The sequence below is a fragment of the Ursus maritimus genome, unplaced genomic scaffold (genome assembly GCF_017311325.1).
Source record: "Ursus maritimus isolate PB19 unplaced genomic scaffold, ASM1731132v1 scaffold_4, whole genome shotgun sequence".
In the NCBI taxonomy this organism is placed as follows: domain Eukaryota; kingdom Metazoa; phylum Chordata; class Mammalia; order Carnivora; family Ursidae; genus Ursus; species Ursus maritimus.
In genome coordinates this window covers 45,474,658-45,494,155 of record NW_024426552.1, presented here as the reverse complement: position 1 = coordinate 45,494,155, position 19,498 = coordinate 45,474,658, and the positions used below count along the sequence as shown (strand labels likewise).

The window sequence follows — 19,498 nt, the reverse complement described above, 5'->3', positions numbered from 1 at the left end:
GGCCAAGCCAACTGAAATATCTGGGACTGGGATGAAGGGCAATGGTGGCCCACAGTTTTGGTGGGAGTTGTGTCACTGCAATTGAGAAAAGGATGTGTCCCAGGAGGATATATCCTTTGTAGTTATATTTTTAAAAATACTAATTATAGGAAGATAATCCGGGTTTTACACTGGAGACCAGAGGGGGACAAAGGAAGGCAGTTCTCCCCATTCATTCATACGAGCTGTGTAAGACCCTGTGAGATCCCCACAGTGACATTATGAAGGTTATAGAAAGTCATGATGGCTTTACATGTTTCCTCTTCTTTCCCTGCTAAAGTTTCCATACAGAGCACTTGCGACAGATGAACCGCACTGGTGGAGGAGCACTTGTCCTTCTGTGTGATTCCATGCTGGCACACAAGTGTCTCACTGTTCCTAAGGACCTCTACTGCAGTTGATTAAAAACCAGAGAAGTGGGGCCTGGTGCTTCCATATGGCTTTTCTAGTTTATTGGCTCTATTTGCTTGTAAAAATATGTTTTCAATTATACTTAAAACATTTGATTCAAACTACTTTGGGAAAGTCAAGATGTAGTTTTTTTTCTGCCCACATCACATACATTCTGGTTTATCGAGGACTTAAGGTGCAGTGTACTGACGTCAAATGGCCAGTGACAGAACAGAGGCTTGGGAGAAAGGTGAAGAGTAATCTTAAGCTATAAATGATAGAACAGTAATAAATATCAGTGTTTATTCTTGACTCATGAGCATGACAGATTACAGGCATGCCCATAAATGACAAAACTATATGTACAACCCGAAGGAAAAAATGAGACTGCTCGGAACATAAGATCAAAACAAGAAATGTTGGTTTGAGGTAAGCCTCTTTTCGTCAGATAGAGCTTTCTAGATGTTTTTTTCAGTCAGCCATATCTAATTATTTTTCTTTGACAATAATGCAAAATTGGAAAGGGCTTTAAAACCACAGGCTCAGTGGGGATAAAGGGGACATTTTTGTTTTTCTCAGAGGAGCAATAGCTTACAATGAATTTTTCATAGTTATTTATTATTAGCCCTTTGTCCAGGTCATGGACAAGGGAATATTGTTTTATTGAATGTTGGTTAAGTATTCATTAGTCCAGACAGAATGCTAACTAGATGGATTAGACTGGGCTATGCCTCAAACAGAAGAAGGGAGGTCACAGTGAGAAGTTAAGTGGGAATTATGACTAAAGTGCCATGAATGCAGCCCTCCCCCTATCCATATGACTCTTGTTGGAGCCTCTTAAGGGCCAACCATGAGACAGCTAGGCATTCCCTCACCATCGATGAACCAGGTCAAAGATGTCCTTCTACAGGAGTCATATCCCACATGTAGAGCAGCTGGGGGCTCAAAATACTCAGTTAGCCACAACTGGGAAGGGTATTTTCTTCCTATTCTTGTTCTCCTTATTCGGCAACTGTTGTAATTGTCCCCACTTCAAGCCTGGAAGGTGAGGTGATAAGTATCCTCTGGGATGCTGGTTAAAAAATGTACATTTCTGGCCCACCCCCATGAGATCCTGAGTCAGTAGGACTAGTTGAGTGGTGTGGACTCATGATGCAGGTAGTCCTTGGATCATGCCATGACATGATCTGGGAAACTTTGCCCAAGATGAGGATGAGAGAGCCTGGCTGGGGATTGTGATGAGCAGTTTTTTGCTTACAATATATTATTGCTAAGGGCCTGTCTTAGACCTTTTATTCCAGCCTTGCACTGTTGGTTTCTAAAGACTTCTTGATTTCTGACTTCTTTGGCTGGACTTTTGACCACTCTCCTTTTCTAGAACTCTGCTTGATCTTTGAATCTACTGCTTTGTCTCTTATCTGTGCTCCTCTAATGATTATTTTGTATCCTCATTCATTCCTTCATTCAAAAAGTATTGAATATCTGTACTCAGTTTCAGACTCCTGTGCTGGGGACACACTGCTTAGAAGACAGACTCAATTCAGGCCATACCAATTGAAGAGATAGTCAGTTAATGAAACATTCACAGTGAGAGGGTTAGATGCCGTAGAATGTGTTAAGACAATGTGAGAGCGAACAGCAGGATCAACTAATCCAGTCCTGGGGTCAAGGAAGGCTTCTGGAATGATCAGGTAGTTGGGAGGTGATAAGAAGGCAGAGTGCTCCACGCAGAAAGAGCAGTGTGGATGAAAGCCCTAGAATAGAAGAGCTACAGCACTTGAAGAGAAATGTGACTGTAGAGTGGGGTTGGTGACAGCAGGAGGCATGACAAGGAATGGATCTGGAAAGATGGGCAGGCCAACACCATGAGAGGCCTTGTAAATCCTGTGAGAGAGTTCGGACTCTAATTTGAGGGCCATGAAATATCTCTGAAAGATTTTGAACAGAGGTGAGTCACAGTCTGGGCTGTGCTGAAAAAGAGCACTACAGCTACAATAGCCAGGTGATGCAAATGATTCAGAGTGAAGTCCCCAGAAGGCAGGAGGGGTGGCTGAGGAACACCCAGGGAATATGGAAGGAATATCTCTTCCACTGTAACAGGAGGGAAGGAGCAAAGGATAGGGTGGTCTGCAGGTAAGATGTGTGGTGGGGAACAGTAAGTTGAGAGTGTTTTTATGGAAATTTCCTCCCAGGGAGAAAAGAGTGAAGATACCCAAGATGTCCTTCAAGAACTTTAGGTGATAAGATTTTAGTACTGAGATAAATTCTTTAATTGGGTGATACATAGGATAAGCCAGATGTTCAACCTTAGTAGCCAAAGAACTTCACAAGCCACTTAGAAATGTACCAAGACTTACATACATATGTATTTCAGATGGTGAATGTACTTTCATAAAGTTTTAAGACTATAAAGTTATATGACTGTATTAGATTGTGAGAGACTTTAAGAAAGCAACATCTAAGAAAACAAAAAGCATGACATCTGATTAATGATGGAATGTAATAACCACCTTCAGTATCAGAAACCTGTGTGAAGACTCTTAGCGCATCTTCAGCTTTCTGAACCATGTAGAACTTTCCCTCCCGAAGAAGGATGGAGCCAGGTTTTCCAGGCACAAAGTTACACCATTTTCCCATCTGTCCTAAAACCAAGTTCAAACTGAGAAACCATCTTAAGGCTTGAATGAGTAAGGTCTGACATGACAAAAAAATAACTGACTCAACATTTCATCAAAAGCAAAATTCAGCCCCTTCCTCTGTCAGAAAATTCTGATAACAGAAATCTAGGCTTCAATGGGAACTGCACGCCCAAGCAGACTTTTCTAACACTGGACAGATTTGGACAGATTTGGAATGTGCCGTTCTTGCTGCTAAAGACGTTTTTCCACTCTTGGCCTTCCAAAACCCAGAGTTCAAAGCTGCACTACTACTTTTTTATGCGGGAGCAAATTGACCACAACACTATTAGAAAAAGACGTGAGTCAGTGTGTTTGGCTCTTTGTTTCTTTGTGGTGATCTTTGGAAAGGAAAGATTGTAAGGAAAGAAAAGCAGGGAAAGATTAGTTTGCATCTTTTCCTTGAGGGGTGTTTGCTTAAAAAATAATAACCCCAAACCAGGCTATTATTGGGATTTATATTAAGCATTTCCAAGCTTTGAAACAGGAACAAAGTCCACCAGACCCTTGTGAGGTAAGCTTTTGTTTTTCTCATTATACAAATAGATAAATTGAGTCACTGAGCAGTGAGGTAATCTCCCTGGTCTCGACTGCAGTAGATGAAAAGAAAGCATGAACTCAAGGTTTTGGATTCCAGGTAACTACTTTGATCATGCTTTTATTGGATGCTGACAACCAAAAAGTTAATAATCCTTTATACTGCATGTTAGGGACATGAGGTTTTCTTGCTTACTATGAATTCTACTTAATATAATTCAGATGCATAAGTGTGTGTGTATGTGCTTACACACTCATATATATTCAAATAACCTCAACTTTCCCAAATCTTTAGAGAATTAGACATTTTGGATAATTAAACATTTCCCAAAGCTGATATTTTTACATCTGTTTGATTTGATAGGATCTATTTAAAAATATGAAATTTCCTTAATTCTCAAAAGGCACTACTAAATATGTCAATAATTATATTCAGCTGTAATTCAGTGAGTCACTCAGATGGTTAAGCATCTGACTCAGGTCTTGATCTAGGGTTGTGAGATCAAGCCCCATGTCAGGCTCCCCCACTCAGTGGAGAGTCTGCTTGAGATTTTCTCTCTCCCTCTCCCTCTGCCCGTCCCCTCATTTGTGCACACGCATTCTCTCTCTCTCCCTCTCTCATATAAATTAATAACTAAAATATTTAAAAAAATAAACTTTCTAAGGCTATATGGCTACTTGTCTCCTCAATGAATGCCATTATGCTTTAAAAACATTTATCTCTTTATATTTCTTTTTCTCTTCCTTTATTGCTAGGCTTCCATACTTTTATGGAAATGCATTTACCTGTTGCAGTGGTACCTCAAGTCAGTTCTTTTCTGAGGACTCAGAGAACCAAATTCATTAGAATGATTTGTAAAGTGGAGACAAATAGTTTTGAAGTGAGAAGTTCATGTGATGGCTTATGAGTATGAACCTTAATGACCACTCTCTTAACCACTGAGCACATTTGACTTCCTTTTTGTCTTCTGTTGTGTTCTGTAGGGTTGAAGTTTTCAGAAATTAGAATTCTAGGTTATGAAAATGTACATTAAATATATTTTAATTCTAAGACTCAGCTCAGGATAATTTATTTTTTCTCAGTGATTCAGATAGTTTTCATCCAACGAGGATTTATTGGAAATAAAGTACCTGACTCTATTCCAGGACTTCAGAATCTCTCAGTGTCATTTCTAGGACCGTCAGTATTAATTGCATCTCTCTGGCAACAAAATTAAAAATTCACAATAATGTTAGTTGAAAGAATACTAAGAGTCAGTTTGTTGTTTTGTACATTTATATATATGTGTGTTGAATGTCTGAAATATGTCTATTAAAGTGCTGACTTATCACTTTTTTGGCACCAGTGAGCAGGATGGAGTTCAAATTTATTATTCTTGACATTGAGTGAGAACCCTTGCTGAGTGGGGATAGGTGGGTTGTAAGAGGATGATGGTCTCAGAGAAGACTCAGAACACCTTGACTCACGTGAAAAATGCACAAAAAGTGGCCTCCTTTTTTGAAGATGAAGAAGTGGGTTCTTACATTTATACTCCAAGTGGCTTTCTATTGGTTTCTGTGTCTTTCAGCTGCAGGGGTGTCTAGCAGAGGGCTTGGCACATGGTAGGCCCCAATATCTATGTGTTGAAGGAATGAATAAGTGAGGTTGAGATTGGAGTCCTAAACAAACAAAACTAGGGTAACTGAACTTGAGGGACAATGTCTTTTAAACCTCTCATGGTCTTTCTTCCTTTATCTTAATGAACTAAAATGCCTTCCACTGTAGCTTGCAATTTTCCTTATTCTAACATTGGGCTTCTTAAAGCCATTTTTTCTGAAGGAGCCTGGATTGGAAGATTTCTTGATAATTAAGGCATAGGGATTAAAAAGTTAGGACATTTTTATCAGGAAAATGAAATTCATGTAAGGAAGGATTTTGATGTGCTGGCATTGAATGTTATAGGGAGCATGCATTTGGCTTAAGAAGGCATATTACTGCATCAAAATCCAGGGGCCAGGATGCATTTGGGACCCTGGCAGCCTTGGTGGGAGTACTGAAGGATATAGCAGCATAAAACTCCCGAAGCCCCCAGGATGAGCTAAGACCTTAGATGAGACACCCAGGACAGCCATCTTTTTCCTGATGATACCACACCTGTCTAAACATGGTGTGCTTTGCCATGAAAGGGAGGTGGCCTCGGACTGGGAAGGGGCTGTGCAATCATGGACTTTCCTCCTTTGGGGAACTGGTGGAAGATGGATGCAGTGCAATTTAATGCAAGCAAGCAAACAAACAACAACAAAAACAAAACAAAAAATAACCCTTCTACCCTCCCCCAACAAAAAACCCCAAGGACCAGAGATATACACCAGCACATAAAGAGCCCACGCTGCCACCATTACATGCGCACAGCATCATCCTGGAATGGGAGTCCAGAGTTCATCAAATGTACTACAAGGCAAAAAGATCCTTAGTGCTCTTATTTGCAATATGTAGAAAGCAACGCTCAAAGCTTCTACTCACCTAAATGGCCATTATGCTGGCACTTAAGTAAGCATTCAATAATTGGTAGTGATTATTATCAAATGACCTTTACTGAGTACCTTGTGAGCACCAGACATTTTCTCATATATTATCTCATTTAACATTTATTACAGTCAGGAGAGGTAGACTTATTTTGGAGCAGAGGTGAGAAAGACTCAGTGAAACTCACTGTCTTGCCCAGGGTGGCTGCATTGTTAGGTGGCAAAAGTGGGATTTGATCCCATGACTTTTTATGTTCAACTCAGTACTTTTATTTGTGACATTACAATGGCGTCTCATAGATGATTTAAGATCTTTTGTTATCTTCCCCCATAGATGACATACATTTTGGCATTAATAAAAAAAAAATACCCTTTAAAAATGACAGGCAGGTTTAAAATGGACTGTGTGTCAGGGTGCCTGGGTGGCTTAGTCAGTTGATTGTGGCTCAGGTCATGATCTCAGGGTCCTGGGATTGAGCCCTCAGTTGGGACTCTGCACTCAGCGGGGAGTCTGCTTGAGAATTTAATCTGTCTCCCTCTGTTCCTCCCCCACTGCTGGCACACAGCATGCACTCTCTAAAATAAATAAATAAATCTTTAAAAAAATGGACTGTGTGTCCTTTAAAATCATAAACTGTGTAGAGGACAACCTACAATACCATTCCTGCTGGTCATCAGTGTCATTTCTTATGTCACTTGTCCTTCCACCACTGAAAATCTGTTTGCTATAGTAATAGGATGTTGTGAATGATTCTTTGGGGATAAAAGGAGCAGTTAAAGAGGAGAGCTCAGGATCTGATCTACTTGTTTTATGTTCTGGGTCCTTTACTTACAGCTATGTGACTTTAAGGGAGTGATTTAAGTGCCATCGTTTCCTGTTTATAACGAAAGTGATCAGGATAAAATGAAAAAAAAAAAAAAGCTTCAGCATTCTGCTTGACACAGAGTAAATCCTCAATACACATTAATTGTTTCTATTGTTGAATAATATCTTATGAATTCTATCTTCTTGAAAAGCACATTCTTTTTTTTTTTTTTTAATATTTTATTTATTTATTTGACAGAGACAGCCAGCAAGAGAGGGAACACAAGCAGGGGGAGTGGGAGAGGAAGAAGCAGGCTCATAGCAGAGGAGCCTGATGTGGGGCTCGATCCCAGAATGCTGGGATCACGCCCTGAGCCGAAGGCAGATGCTTAACGACTGAGCCACCCAGGTGCCCTGAAAAGCATATTCTTAATCACTGAATCCTGCATATCAACTCTTATAGATCATTCTACTTTCCTTTGCTATAGTTTCTGATTTATGCTGCCAAGATACTCTGGATGTGATACTGTTAAGGCTCCGCCTGAATTAGCAGAAAGACGAGGGCTTCAGGAGGAGAATGATCCAAGTTCACATTCTAGCTCCAACGTTCAATATCTAAATGATGTGAAATTTACTTAACCTTTCTAAGCCTCCACTGTCTCATGTGTAAAATGTGTAAACTCTTCCTCTATCTAATTCGAATGAAAGAATGTATATAAACGCATCATAAACAGTAAATTTCTCTATAGAGTTTATTCTTGTCAGTATCATTCTCTTCATTTTAAAAGTTCCCAAATTGAGATACTTACTAACACTTTTGCTGATGTGGTGATAATGAATTCTGTTTTATAAAAACAAGGTACTAAGCTTCTCCAGTGTTCTTGTTGTGTTGAAAGGGAGTCATGGATTCTTTCTTTAGCCACTGGCTCATGTCTGCAGATGAGAATTTTATTTATACGTATTCAAATGTGATTTAAACACATGGTGATTCTTTTATGGCTAAATATAAAAAATTTACAAGTTAAATGTTATTGCTATCTTTACCATTTACTTTAGAGCTTGCTCATGCTGTAATTTGTAAATACTTTACAAGGCAGGGGAAAATACACACCCATAATTATTTCTCGATGTTGTCTGGCTCATGATAGCTGGGTGAATTCTTTTATTTTATTATTTTAAAAAAAGTTTTCATTGAAAGTTTTTCCAGTCACTCCAAATAAACTTAGCTGCAAATGGAAAAGATACAGCTGATTGCTGTGGCTTCTTGAGCGTGTCTTCTGCCCCTGTCCCACTCTTCCCTGAGTCAGAAGGAAGGCATGCGGGGTGGCCGACCTCCGAAATCATTAAACATCTCCTGTAAACTGTTGCAGTTAAAGACTCACTTTGGTTTATTTTCTGAAGCCTTATTAGTAAGTTAGAATCTAATCTGCAGCCAGGCTGTTTGATCACTTTGCTCTAGGCTTTGCCAGGCACAAGATTTTATTGCATGGTTGGCCTGTTGGCATGATGATTCCTGAAGGGCCGTTGGTAAACCAGCAAGTGCCAGGGGCACATCATTGTTAAATTCCAAAAACATGTGACCTCCCTTGACCTTCTGGTAGACGGTTTAGCCTTCTTCAAAGAGCCTCAGGTTGTTCACTAGAAATAGAGACAAGAATGCTCTGGGAAAATCTATGATAAAGAACTACCTTCCTTCAGAAAGCCATGGGGTTTCAGGGGGAGATAAAAGCAAAAATCTCTTACTAAACTTGTTTCAGATACCTCAGGACAGTCTTTCTCTGTAGAAACAGTCATATTGAAAACTGAGGCAATTCTATGAGTAGGTATTTAAACATGTTTTTCCCACAAAAGGGAATAAAGAAGAGATGGCAATGAATAATGGAACTTCCTTTTGGAAAGACTCCGTTCAAATCATTCTTTATCTTATTTTGTTTGTATAGTGATAAAGGATCCAGATAACAATACAGTGCCATTCTGTGTGAGTTAAAGCCACTAAAAAAAAAAAAAAAAAAAGGATATACTATCTGTAGTATTTTATTAAAATTATATATGTAGGGAAGAGGACTTCTTTAAGATAATACAACAGAGGCAGGCATGGTGGGGAAGCAATACACTGAACACAGTGTTTAAAGAACACTACTGTGGTCATGGCATTCACTTGGGATACATAAAGCATCTTATTCAATTTTTTCAGTAGTTCATATGCTCATCAAGGGATACAAGATGTGGCGCATGAAAGCTTAAATATTTTATGCTGTCCAATACAGTAGGCACTATCCACATGTGTTTATTTGCTTTTACATTTAAGGAGATTATAATAAAATAAAATTTAAAAATTTAGGACCTCAATTGCATTCGCCACATTTCAAGTGCTCAGGTGCCAGTATGTGGTTGGTGGCTATCACACCGGGTAGCTCAGATAGAGCACATTTTCATCACTATGGATTATTCTAGCAGACAGCTCTGATTTCTTCAATATAGTGTACAGGCAACATGTAAGTGACATTTATAGTAACTGCTTGTCAATTGAGAATAGAGAAGGATCAATGCAGGCTGCGGTATTTGGGAAGACTTTAAAAAGACTTTGAATTTATGGTTATTTTGGCAAGTGTAAAGAACAATGTGGGGCACTCAGTAGAGAAAAGGGAAGAGGTTGGTTGGGGGAATAATAGCCTGACTGGCAAGTTAAGGTGTTTGTTCCATGTTTCATAATGTCACTAATAGTTCTGAGCAGAGTACTGTCAGTCCTGGGACAGTGGCACCACCCAACAAATAATTTTTTTCTTATGTAATTCAGTAGCTAGAAGGCCAGTGTTTAATATTAGCGTACCAATGGGAGTTCATCTTGGGCCGCATGGTTAGCTCCAGAGGTGTTAACGCTGTACAAAAAAGTGTCATTCTAGTAATACTGTATGTATATGCAGGGGTGTGAATGGACTTAGGCAAAACTGTGTTTTCTTGGAACAATCTATGGGGATGGAGCAAAGCATATTTAGAGGCTTCTCATTCACCATCACTGTATTCTATTCCCCTGTTGCTTTCTTCCTTTCCTTCTTTTCAGATTTATTAGGTTCCTATTATGTGTTAACTATTGAGGGTGCAGAGATGAAGAAGACCTGAATCCTTCTGCAAGGATCTCACAGTCTTGCCCGTAGAACAGGCTGGTGCTGTTACAGCGAGGGCATGGCCATAATGGCTGTGCACAGAGTGCTAGGGAGCATGGCAGAGGTGTGCAAGGCAGCCTGGGGCAGGCGGGTTGCAGGCATATCTTCTCCAAGCAGAAGATACCTGACCTGAATTTTGGAGGAGGAGTACAAATTAATTCAGTAGGTACGCAGGAAGTACCACATGCAGAGAGGGAAGATCAAGTACAAAACCAAAAAAAAGTATTTAGAATGTGACCATATGGAAAGCACTAGCCCTTGTTTCTTCTTTTGTCTTTGGCACCACACAAAGGAAGGGCTCGAGGTATACTTATTTCCATTTATACCCTCACTGCTGGTTAAGCAGCAGGTGTAGACAATATAGACTTTTTTTAAAGGTGACTCACATGGCTTGAGGGAATCATTTAAGTTGTCTTGACTCTCATCATCTGGCTATGGATGATAATAAAAGTAACGCCAAAAAGAATGATCTGATGAGCCAGATTCAAGTTCGTTTAACATGCTGTAATGCCTTTGTTCTGTCTGTTCCTCATATAATCATGGGAATTTCTGCTGCCTTAGAAATGACATGCTAGGTTGTCACTCTCTCTCCCAGACTGATGCCAAGCAACTTGGGATCACTTGGGGAGAATTTATGGAGAAACCTTACCCCTTACAAAATACTCTAGGGAGAAATGATAGGTTTTTTTTTTTTTTTTTTTTTTGGTTTTTCTAGTTACACAGCCCTTACTTTTTTGGCTCCAAAATGACAGCATGCTTTTAGGAAAAAAATACAGAAAAGAAAAAGAAATTAAAATCACAGTATTAAACAAGAAACAGAGCCAGTCGGCAGTGTCTAGGAACAGAGCCACTGGAATTCTCTCACTTTCTTTATGAGTCAGAGGCATTGTCACAGGGAATTGATGTTTTTTCTTCCTTTTATGACACTAGAAGACACTATGAAAGGCAGCATGGAGGAGCAGTGTGGAGTGTGACCTTGATGGGAATACTGGCTCTGCCACTTGCTAGCTGTGTGACCCTAGGCAAGTTGCTTGACCAAGTAGAGGCTCCATTTCTCTTGTCTTTAAATTGAGAATGATAATACAGCTCTTGTAGGGCTGATTTAAAGAATGGAGATAATGATACAATGTGTGATCCTGTTAGACACTCAATCAATATTGTGTATTACTATAACTACTAATGATGAGTTTGAGTTGCTCCTTTGGATGATTGTGAACTACTAGTTTTCTTAAAGGAGAGGATGCTCCAGTCTGACAATTTTAGGATACTGATCTCTGGGCATTATCTTTGTGAAGGAGAAAGAGAATTCCCAGAGTATGGCCCTAAGAGAAATAGGGGATTTGATAGGGGTTGGAGGTCTGAGTGTCATCAATAAACCAAATAATCCCTGATATAGCAAGATATACTAGAATACTAGTAAGTGTGATCCTATTATAGGAATTAGCTCCCTATTTATGGTGAGAAAGTAAATTCTCAGGGAAGAAGTTTGGCTAATGACCTTAGTTATTAATACTGGTTAAGGTGACACAGAATTATCAGATCAGGGATTGTTGAGCTAATTTATGAAATTATGTAGGCTCCTTGTTTACTGAACTTATTGCTTATTGATGGTCATTTCTCTATTTATACACAATCTCTAGACAATGGGAAAGAAGAGGGAAGGAAGAAATCATTTTAATCTGTCCAATCTCCTTGCTTCCTTCCTTCTTATCATCTATCTTTCTAGATTTTTAAAACCTTAAATTATTCTGGCATTTCTGCTATTATTTTTATTATGAAGAACTGAGCCATTAAACCAAGACATGCTCATTTTTTTTGTTGTTGTTCCTTTTTCACCTGGGTTTGGAAATTATACGGGGATTGTTTCTCACTTTATGATCTGACATAGCACATAAGCTATACTGACACTCAATCTGTATTACATAATAACTAGTGACACTGAAATTACCACGTCCCAGTAGATCTTGAAATGATAAAGTAGAGCAGTGACTTCTAAACTGTTCCCAAGTTGTTCCATAGAATATCAGTCCCAAGAGATGCTCTCAAGTTGGGAAGATTTGTCAGCAAATAAGTTTAAGGTACACTATTCAGTGTAACATTTTTGAAAAATGAAAATATAATTAGCATATTAAGGTCTTTGTGAAGTCTTGCAGTGAATTAAACTAATCATGTTGTTTCATTGAGTATTTCTAAACTTATTTGACTGTAGAAGCTTTTTCTGTATAAACACATATTAATATCTCAGGTACTACTGTTTTTTGAAACACACTTTGTTAAATGTTGAAGCGATATTCAGATTTTACATAATACAACATCATTATTAAAAATATCATCTTTCTTTAGTTAAAATAGAATCTTAAAACCACAAAAACTTTTTTGTGTGTGGGGGGGAATTAGCTTTTAACTGATGTCAAACTATGCAGAAGTGAACATTGAGGCCTTTTGAGACTCTTAAGCCATAATTTAATTGTTTCTTTTCCCTTTTCTATTTACCCTTGACCTTGGCTGGCTCTTTGAGACATTAGGAATTATCCTTTGTATTTTAAGAAACAAAAATGCTCTTGCTACATCTTGAAAGGTTATGTGCTTATTTGGAATTTTATTCCATTTTAACTTGATTTCTGCTTAAATGTCATGAGCCATTACCAGGTGTTGAGTATAATCCATATAAGTAACGGTAACAATGTATGCTTAAGTAGCGTCATCCTGCAAAGTAATTAGCAAGACCTTAAGTGTCTCTAAATGATAAAGGGAGTGGTTATTTGGAAACAGTTCTATTTAAGATAAATACATTAAGGCGCAGAGATGATTAATGACTTTCCTAAGACCCCAGAAAGAGTAAGGTGATTTTGAGATTAAAACACAAGATTTTCTCGAATGGGGGTTTCTTAGGCCACATGCATACCAACTTCACAGGTTCCTCCCTATTGACATCAGAAATAGACTTAGAAAGAGGACTGCTCTGTATTACTGTGAATGTCATAAGTTGTACAAAGCAAGCAGCTTTTCTCTGGTGTGCCAGGGATTTTTCTTTTATGGTCCTAATTGATCTCTATCCCCCAAAGGGTTCTGAATGATGCAAGTGTCTCAAGTCTTAACAAGCCATCCCCAACACAGCTGTGCAATGGAAATGTTCAACAGAAACGTATTCACTTCGGTCTCGGCAAGGCCCTGGCTGCTCCTTAGAGACCTGGATCCAGGAGTGCGGGTTCGGGGCCATCTCCGAGAACCCTGTTTGGCCCCTTTCTGCCTCTTTCTTCCTCCCGGCTCCCTTCCCGCGCCTGTTGACAGGAGGTTCTAGTCATGGCAGGGCACCAGGACTCCCCTTGCACGCTCCTGAACTCTCAGCGCTTGAGCTTCCCTGCCATCCTCTCACTGACCCCCAGCTTCCAGGGTTTGTTTTTTACTGAGTTGAGCATTTAGTCTTGGCTGGTGGTGGCCTTGGAAAGAACATTTTCTAAGATTGGTTTTCTTTCAAATAAACCTCTATAAGTCTGGAAATTTCTGGCATTGCTGAAACGCAGGTGATTTATTCCTAGAGGCTTAAATTGTTTTTTTTTTTTTTTTTTTTTAAAGAAAACCAACAATGTGATACACTCCTATAGTACATTTCAGCCACTGGTTACAAAGGACACCTGGCTCTGCCTTTTATCAGAAAAATTCAAATCTAAAGGCCCCCTCTGGGAACAAGTCAGGTTTTTTTTGAGACACTCAGCCCCGTGGCTCCCTCTATTGGTCATTGACTTTCCTCCCCACTCATTTGAACATTTGATTGGAATAAACTGGGAGCTAAGAGGGGACCTAGACACGTTGTAAAATCAGGAGTTATGGATCCAATAGCATATTTTTGCTGCAGATCTCTTTTTATGTGTTATTTTTCCAACCTCGATTTTGGCCACCTAAGCCACAAATTCTTAGCTCAATCTAGTGTCTCCCTTCACATCAGTTTTTAACTTATCTTGCGTCTGCCTTTTAACAAGAGGCCACTTGTATGGATTTATAGCACCGATGAGCACCATGACTGCTGGATTTTAAGACTACATTATCAGTAAGTAAAGATCTTTAAGGAAATAGAATGATGTACAGTCACCACTTTGAATTTATGAACCAAGTTTAGGTTTATCTTTTGAGTGCATGTGGCAGGATCGTTGGAGGAACATACCAAACAGGATAATAGCTGCCAGAATGTCTCCCAGCTGCCCCAGGACAATGCTCTTGAACCAGTTCTTAAGATTCACTGTCTTCCTGTTGAACTGAAGGCAGTTGTGACTTACCCCTCTGCTGCCGGGTAGCATAATTTCTGCATAAACCAGCCATACATGAAGTCTGGATTATGGAGGTCACTGGCCCAGACTTTCAGAAAAACAGCTGTTTTATCTAGCTGAGAGAGAGGACTGGAGAAGTGCCCCAACAGGCTGGACACATTTTATTTCCTGGAGAAGCCAACAGCTGACACCCACACCCAGGCCTATTCAGTTAGAGTTGGAAAAGTAGCACATGAAGTGATTGTCTTTAATCTCAGCACATCAAATGATGCCAATGCCTAAATATCCTGTGATGTAAACACATCAATAGAGAGCTTAAGCGAGGCAGTCTTCAAGAGACTTACTTAAAAGAATGCTTTCACGATGATGCTTAGTCATAGACTATGTAAATTTTAACATACAATAAATCAATTTCAGAAACACAAGTACTATTTCAAAGATATGCAAACAATTGTCAGGCTTTAGAGGAAAGTGAAGAAGCATCTGGGGGTAACATCTGTCCCCTGATTCAGGGTAAATTATTTGCAGAAATGGTACAAGAATATTCTTTTCTACCTTCATCATTTTCTGTGTTGGATAACTTTATGTATCACCCAAAATTGTATCGTTATCTTACTAGAGAACATTTTGATGACTTGACATCTATGGAGTTAGTATGTTAGGTCAGTTGAGTCAGAGGTCAAATGAGGCTCTTTTCCCAGTCAAGGGTTAAGAAGAATTTTAAGATGTAATACTTGTAAAGCTTTTACCCATGTGAGTCAGTCCTCAAATGGCATTGTACCGAAAGGAGCCTGACCTAAATAGGATTTTATCTCCCAAACATTTGAGAGACTCTTGGATCAGACATATTAAAATATCTCTTCTTCAGCACCTCAAAACTCTAGAATTTCTCCCTCTTCTGTCTAAGACAGAATGAGCCCTCTTAGCTGCACTATCTTGTCTCTACACTCTTGGGCCCTTGACCCCTTTCCTCTGACATGACATATTTCATGCTTACACCCCTTAATCCCTTTGTGTCTCAAACTTTCCTCTGGTTGCTCTTTATGTGTATTTGGCCTTTATTTCCTTATTAAAGACCTGGTAAGAAGTAAGGTGGTTATAGTGCCAACACATTGTCTATTGGGTGGGAGAAGAAGAAGTTATGCTATGAAACATCACAAAATAATACATTCGTTCTGTCACATAAATATTGGAACCACATTTTAAGACATGTTCGAACATACTATATGGGGAAAACACACTATGGTTATCCAAGATAGAACATTGTTCAGAGAGTCTGGCTATCTGAACTGTAGCCCTAGTTCTACTTCACATGTCTGTGTGACCTTGGGCATGACATCAACCTCTCTGACCTTTTCTCACCTGTAAAATTGACTTCAGTTAAAATTAGCTCCAAAGATCCTTCCAGTGTTTATATTCTGTGATTCTCTAAGTGTAATACCCAAGAAATTAGAATAGGGACTAGATAAAGTGTTTAGAAACGTCATTCAGAGGGGCCTGTTGGAGGCAATAGCAATTTTAAATTACCTTTCTTCTAGATGGATTAATTAAGGTTTATAAAAATGTAAAGCCTTCTTTTTTGCTGGAGTGAAAATTACATCCTGTTTAAGAGAAGTATGAGACTTTTGGTAATGAGAAAATCCACAGGTATGAGTGGTACTCCAGAAACTTGATCTGTAATAATTGAAAAGAGATTTCTTCCACTGAAAGAAAAAAGTGGGTACTACAGGGGGTCCATGAATGCATCTGCAAATCTTGTGCTGAAGGAGAGAAGGGAAGTTTTCATTTTCTAGGAAGAACCATGGCAGTGAACCCAAAATTAACAGAGGAGATTGAAGGTGAACCGTCAGGTGTATTTCAGTATTGTATATAATCAGCTAAAGGTGTGGTGCATTGCTTTTGCTGTTATGCTACATTGAACAGTTAGAATTCAGTATTATTTTAGCTGATTACTCTCTATAATCAGTTTTCAGGAACATTTTTGTTTCAGTTACTTCAGTTTGATTCCATGCAATTTCAATGGCTTTGTGGATTTGCGTCCACAGGGCCCCCAGATTATAGACATTCCGACCCTGTGTGACTCCCTCTAACCCCCTTCCTGCAAATCTATTTGCTTGAGGATAGACTGTAAAGAACCTCCTTCCTTAAACAGCAAACATAGTTACCAAAGCGATAGTGGAATGTCTGATTAGTGGCTTCTCTGTTGGTGCTGAAATGCGGTTACTTTTCTTTCCCACTCTTCACTCCTTGCCTCTCTGGAAAAGGCAAGTTTAGCAGAGGCCTCATTCAGTACTGTCGGGTGTAAACTGCTGTTAATGACTGCCAGGTCATAGGAAGATCTTTTTCATTATAACCTTAGCATTTTGCAACAACTAGTGAGCTGGTCTTTTTTAAAAATTTTATTTATTTTTTTAAGTTCTAGATGCTTTGGGTAGTAAGAGGTCCATTTCACAAAATGCTAAAGTAAAACATTCTCTAAATTCCAAAGAGCATTCATTCTCCCTTTAACCTCCTCCTTTCCCCTCCTTCTGTTTTTCCTTTAGCTCAATAATTAGAACAGTGCACCTCTCAGAAGACTGGGTTCTGATCTCAAGATCTGTACCTTCTTTAAATTATGCATATGTATGTTTATGAAGACTTGGTGGAAGAGAAGGAAGCCAGTGCATGAAGAAAGACCTGGTTTTCAGAGGATTACTGGGAGGCCCAGAGGTTGGGAAATAGGTCTGTATCTCAATCACTCTGCAAGTTGCCATATCAAAGTGCGTGACCATAGATAAGAAGGAGTAAACTGTTGCTTCTAACTTCTCACTTGCAAATAATTACCCAACTTTGGGCCCTTTGGAAAAGTTAGGGGTGGGCTTGTTGATGTGAACCACCCGTTAATGTTCTGAGGGTTTTTATACTCATAATACAGTTTTTAAAATTGTAACTGGCAAAGTCCTATGGGTTTTAATGGTGGGTATACCTGAAATCATTTTGGTCTTTAGAAGTGGGCTATTCTCTTTTGAGAAGGGCACAGCAGAGACGGATCTTAACGTATTAGTGTAAATACTCTTATTGATTTAAGACAGAGGCCAAGATTACATATGAATATTTGCCCCTCCGCATCTCTTCATGTCCCACATCGGTAAAGGCAAAAAGAAGTTGCGTTTGTAACAGAGATTCTGCTCTTTCTCTTCTCCCAGGGCACTTTCTAGGAGAGATACCTCCCGCTTCACTCTCAGTTGTCATCCCCATTCTCTTCTCTTTGATTTTTGTAGCACAAATGGAAAAAAGTAGGATATACTTGCTGGTCATGGAAAGAATATCACTTTAGAATTGTGAGAATAGTAGAAAATCTCAAATGTGTGTTTCCCTAAGGATAGCCGGCCCTCAAAATCGGTGGAATACCTTCCCTGTGTCTCCAGTGAAACAGGAGGCTGTTTCTTTTTACTTTTTTGAGAAACATTAAAGGAGTCGGGCAAGTCTGCTGGAATGGTGTCACTTAGGTATGGCCATGTACCCAATCCAGGAGTGGCTATATAATGGCATAAAGAGAAGACTCATGTGAGGTCTCCATATCCAGTGCAAAGGGGAGATGTTGGGGTAACTACATAAAACTCCAAACCTGCTTTTTCTAAAAACTTAAGACGAGAGTCATTGTGCCTCATGTGTATACTATAGGGAAAGAATCACTTTAAAAGTCCAGTAAAGGGCCCTGGGAAAGTTAGGTCATGAGGGATCTCTGTGATCTCACCCAGTTATTTAGGGTGTTGAACTTGATGGCACAAGGGGAAGGCAGTTACTCTTAAGTGGTTCATAGCTGGTAGAGTGGATCAGCTGCCAGGAAAAGCAGAAGCAGACTCTGGGAGAACACTTTTCATCCCCAAATTTAGGAATAACAGGAGCTCTTTTACGTTGGGAGCACTTTTTTTTTTTTCTTCTCTCAGAAAAGATAACTTCCCTCAAGGGAAATCTGGTGAATGAAGTAGTGTATTTTCACCCTTGTGATGATGGCGTGAGTCCGGCACTACCATAAAAGAAGAATTAACTTGGACATGCCACACACTTGGTTTGGCCTTGTCTCATACCTGTGCTCTTGTTGTGGTTGATTACCCACTTACATCAGATATGAAGCAAGCAGTCTGCGCTGTGGCTCGAGATGAAAGGTATTTTAATATGCTCAGGTCACATATTATCAGCCAATAGTAATTTTATATCATTTTCTTTAAGGAAACCACACTCCTTGCAATAATTTTTTCCAATGAAGCAAAATTTTGCATGACAGAAAGCTTTACTGTAAGTCTTTCATTTGAATAATAGCACTGAATTCCCTCCATGCCAACAGAATTTTAATATATCTTTATTATTTCTTTTGATATGCTAATGATACTGAGCAAAGGCTGGAAGGACACTCCGTTAATCTTCCGATGATTCTACTTTCTTTAATAGTGAAGAATTATTTACAGCTTTGGTGAGTTTCCCGTTTTTAAGTGAAACATATAAACAAACCAAAAAAGAAAAAAAAAGTGAAACTTTTCCTCTTTTACTTTAAGAACCTTAAGGGCTGAAATAGTGGTTTGGTTTCCTGACTGCCAGCTTTGGTTTGCCTTCTCTAAGCGGTCTTGTGCAATTAATTCCCCAAAGGAAATATTTGAAGAGGGTTTTTCTCCCACATGAGAGAGTTTCATCCCACACAGCCCACAGATTTTGACGGCAAACTTCATGGACCAAGTGTCTGGTTTTTACAGAAGTAGCTGTGGAGTACGTTTTTCCTGTCACAGGTGCACGCACGGTACTCTTTCCTCGACCTCAGAAATAGGAAGATATAGCAGTCTTTACATGTGATGGGAGCTTAAACACTGGATAGCTCTGAGAACCGGGTGCTAATCAGGTCAATTTTAATTCACTAGATGAGGGAAAAGAAGGTGGCAAGCAGGGTTCAAACTTCCAAAGCCTTTGAGCTGATCTTTCTTTACAACCGTTTGGTGTACACAGAAGAATTGTATAATCTGGCCTCTATTTTTCTCTTGCTGTGAAACATATTGAAACGCTTTATGTTTAGGTGTATGTATAGAAATTCATGAAGTTCTTTTATACACTTTCTTGGTTCCAACACAATTCTCATTTTAGAAAAGT

The 19,498-nt window shown here is 39.3% G+C and overlaps 1 protein-coding gene across 1 annotated transcript in view; it reads right to left on the bottom strand.

Moving 5' to 3' along the window:
- COL8A1 (collagen type VIII alpha 1 chain) overlaps nucleotides 1-19,498 on the bottom strand; it is a 151,150-nt gene that overhangs the window by 130,879 nt on the left and 773 nt on the right. The gene's annotated exons all lie outside the window — the stretch shown is intronic.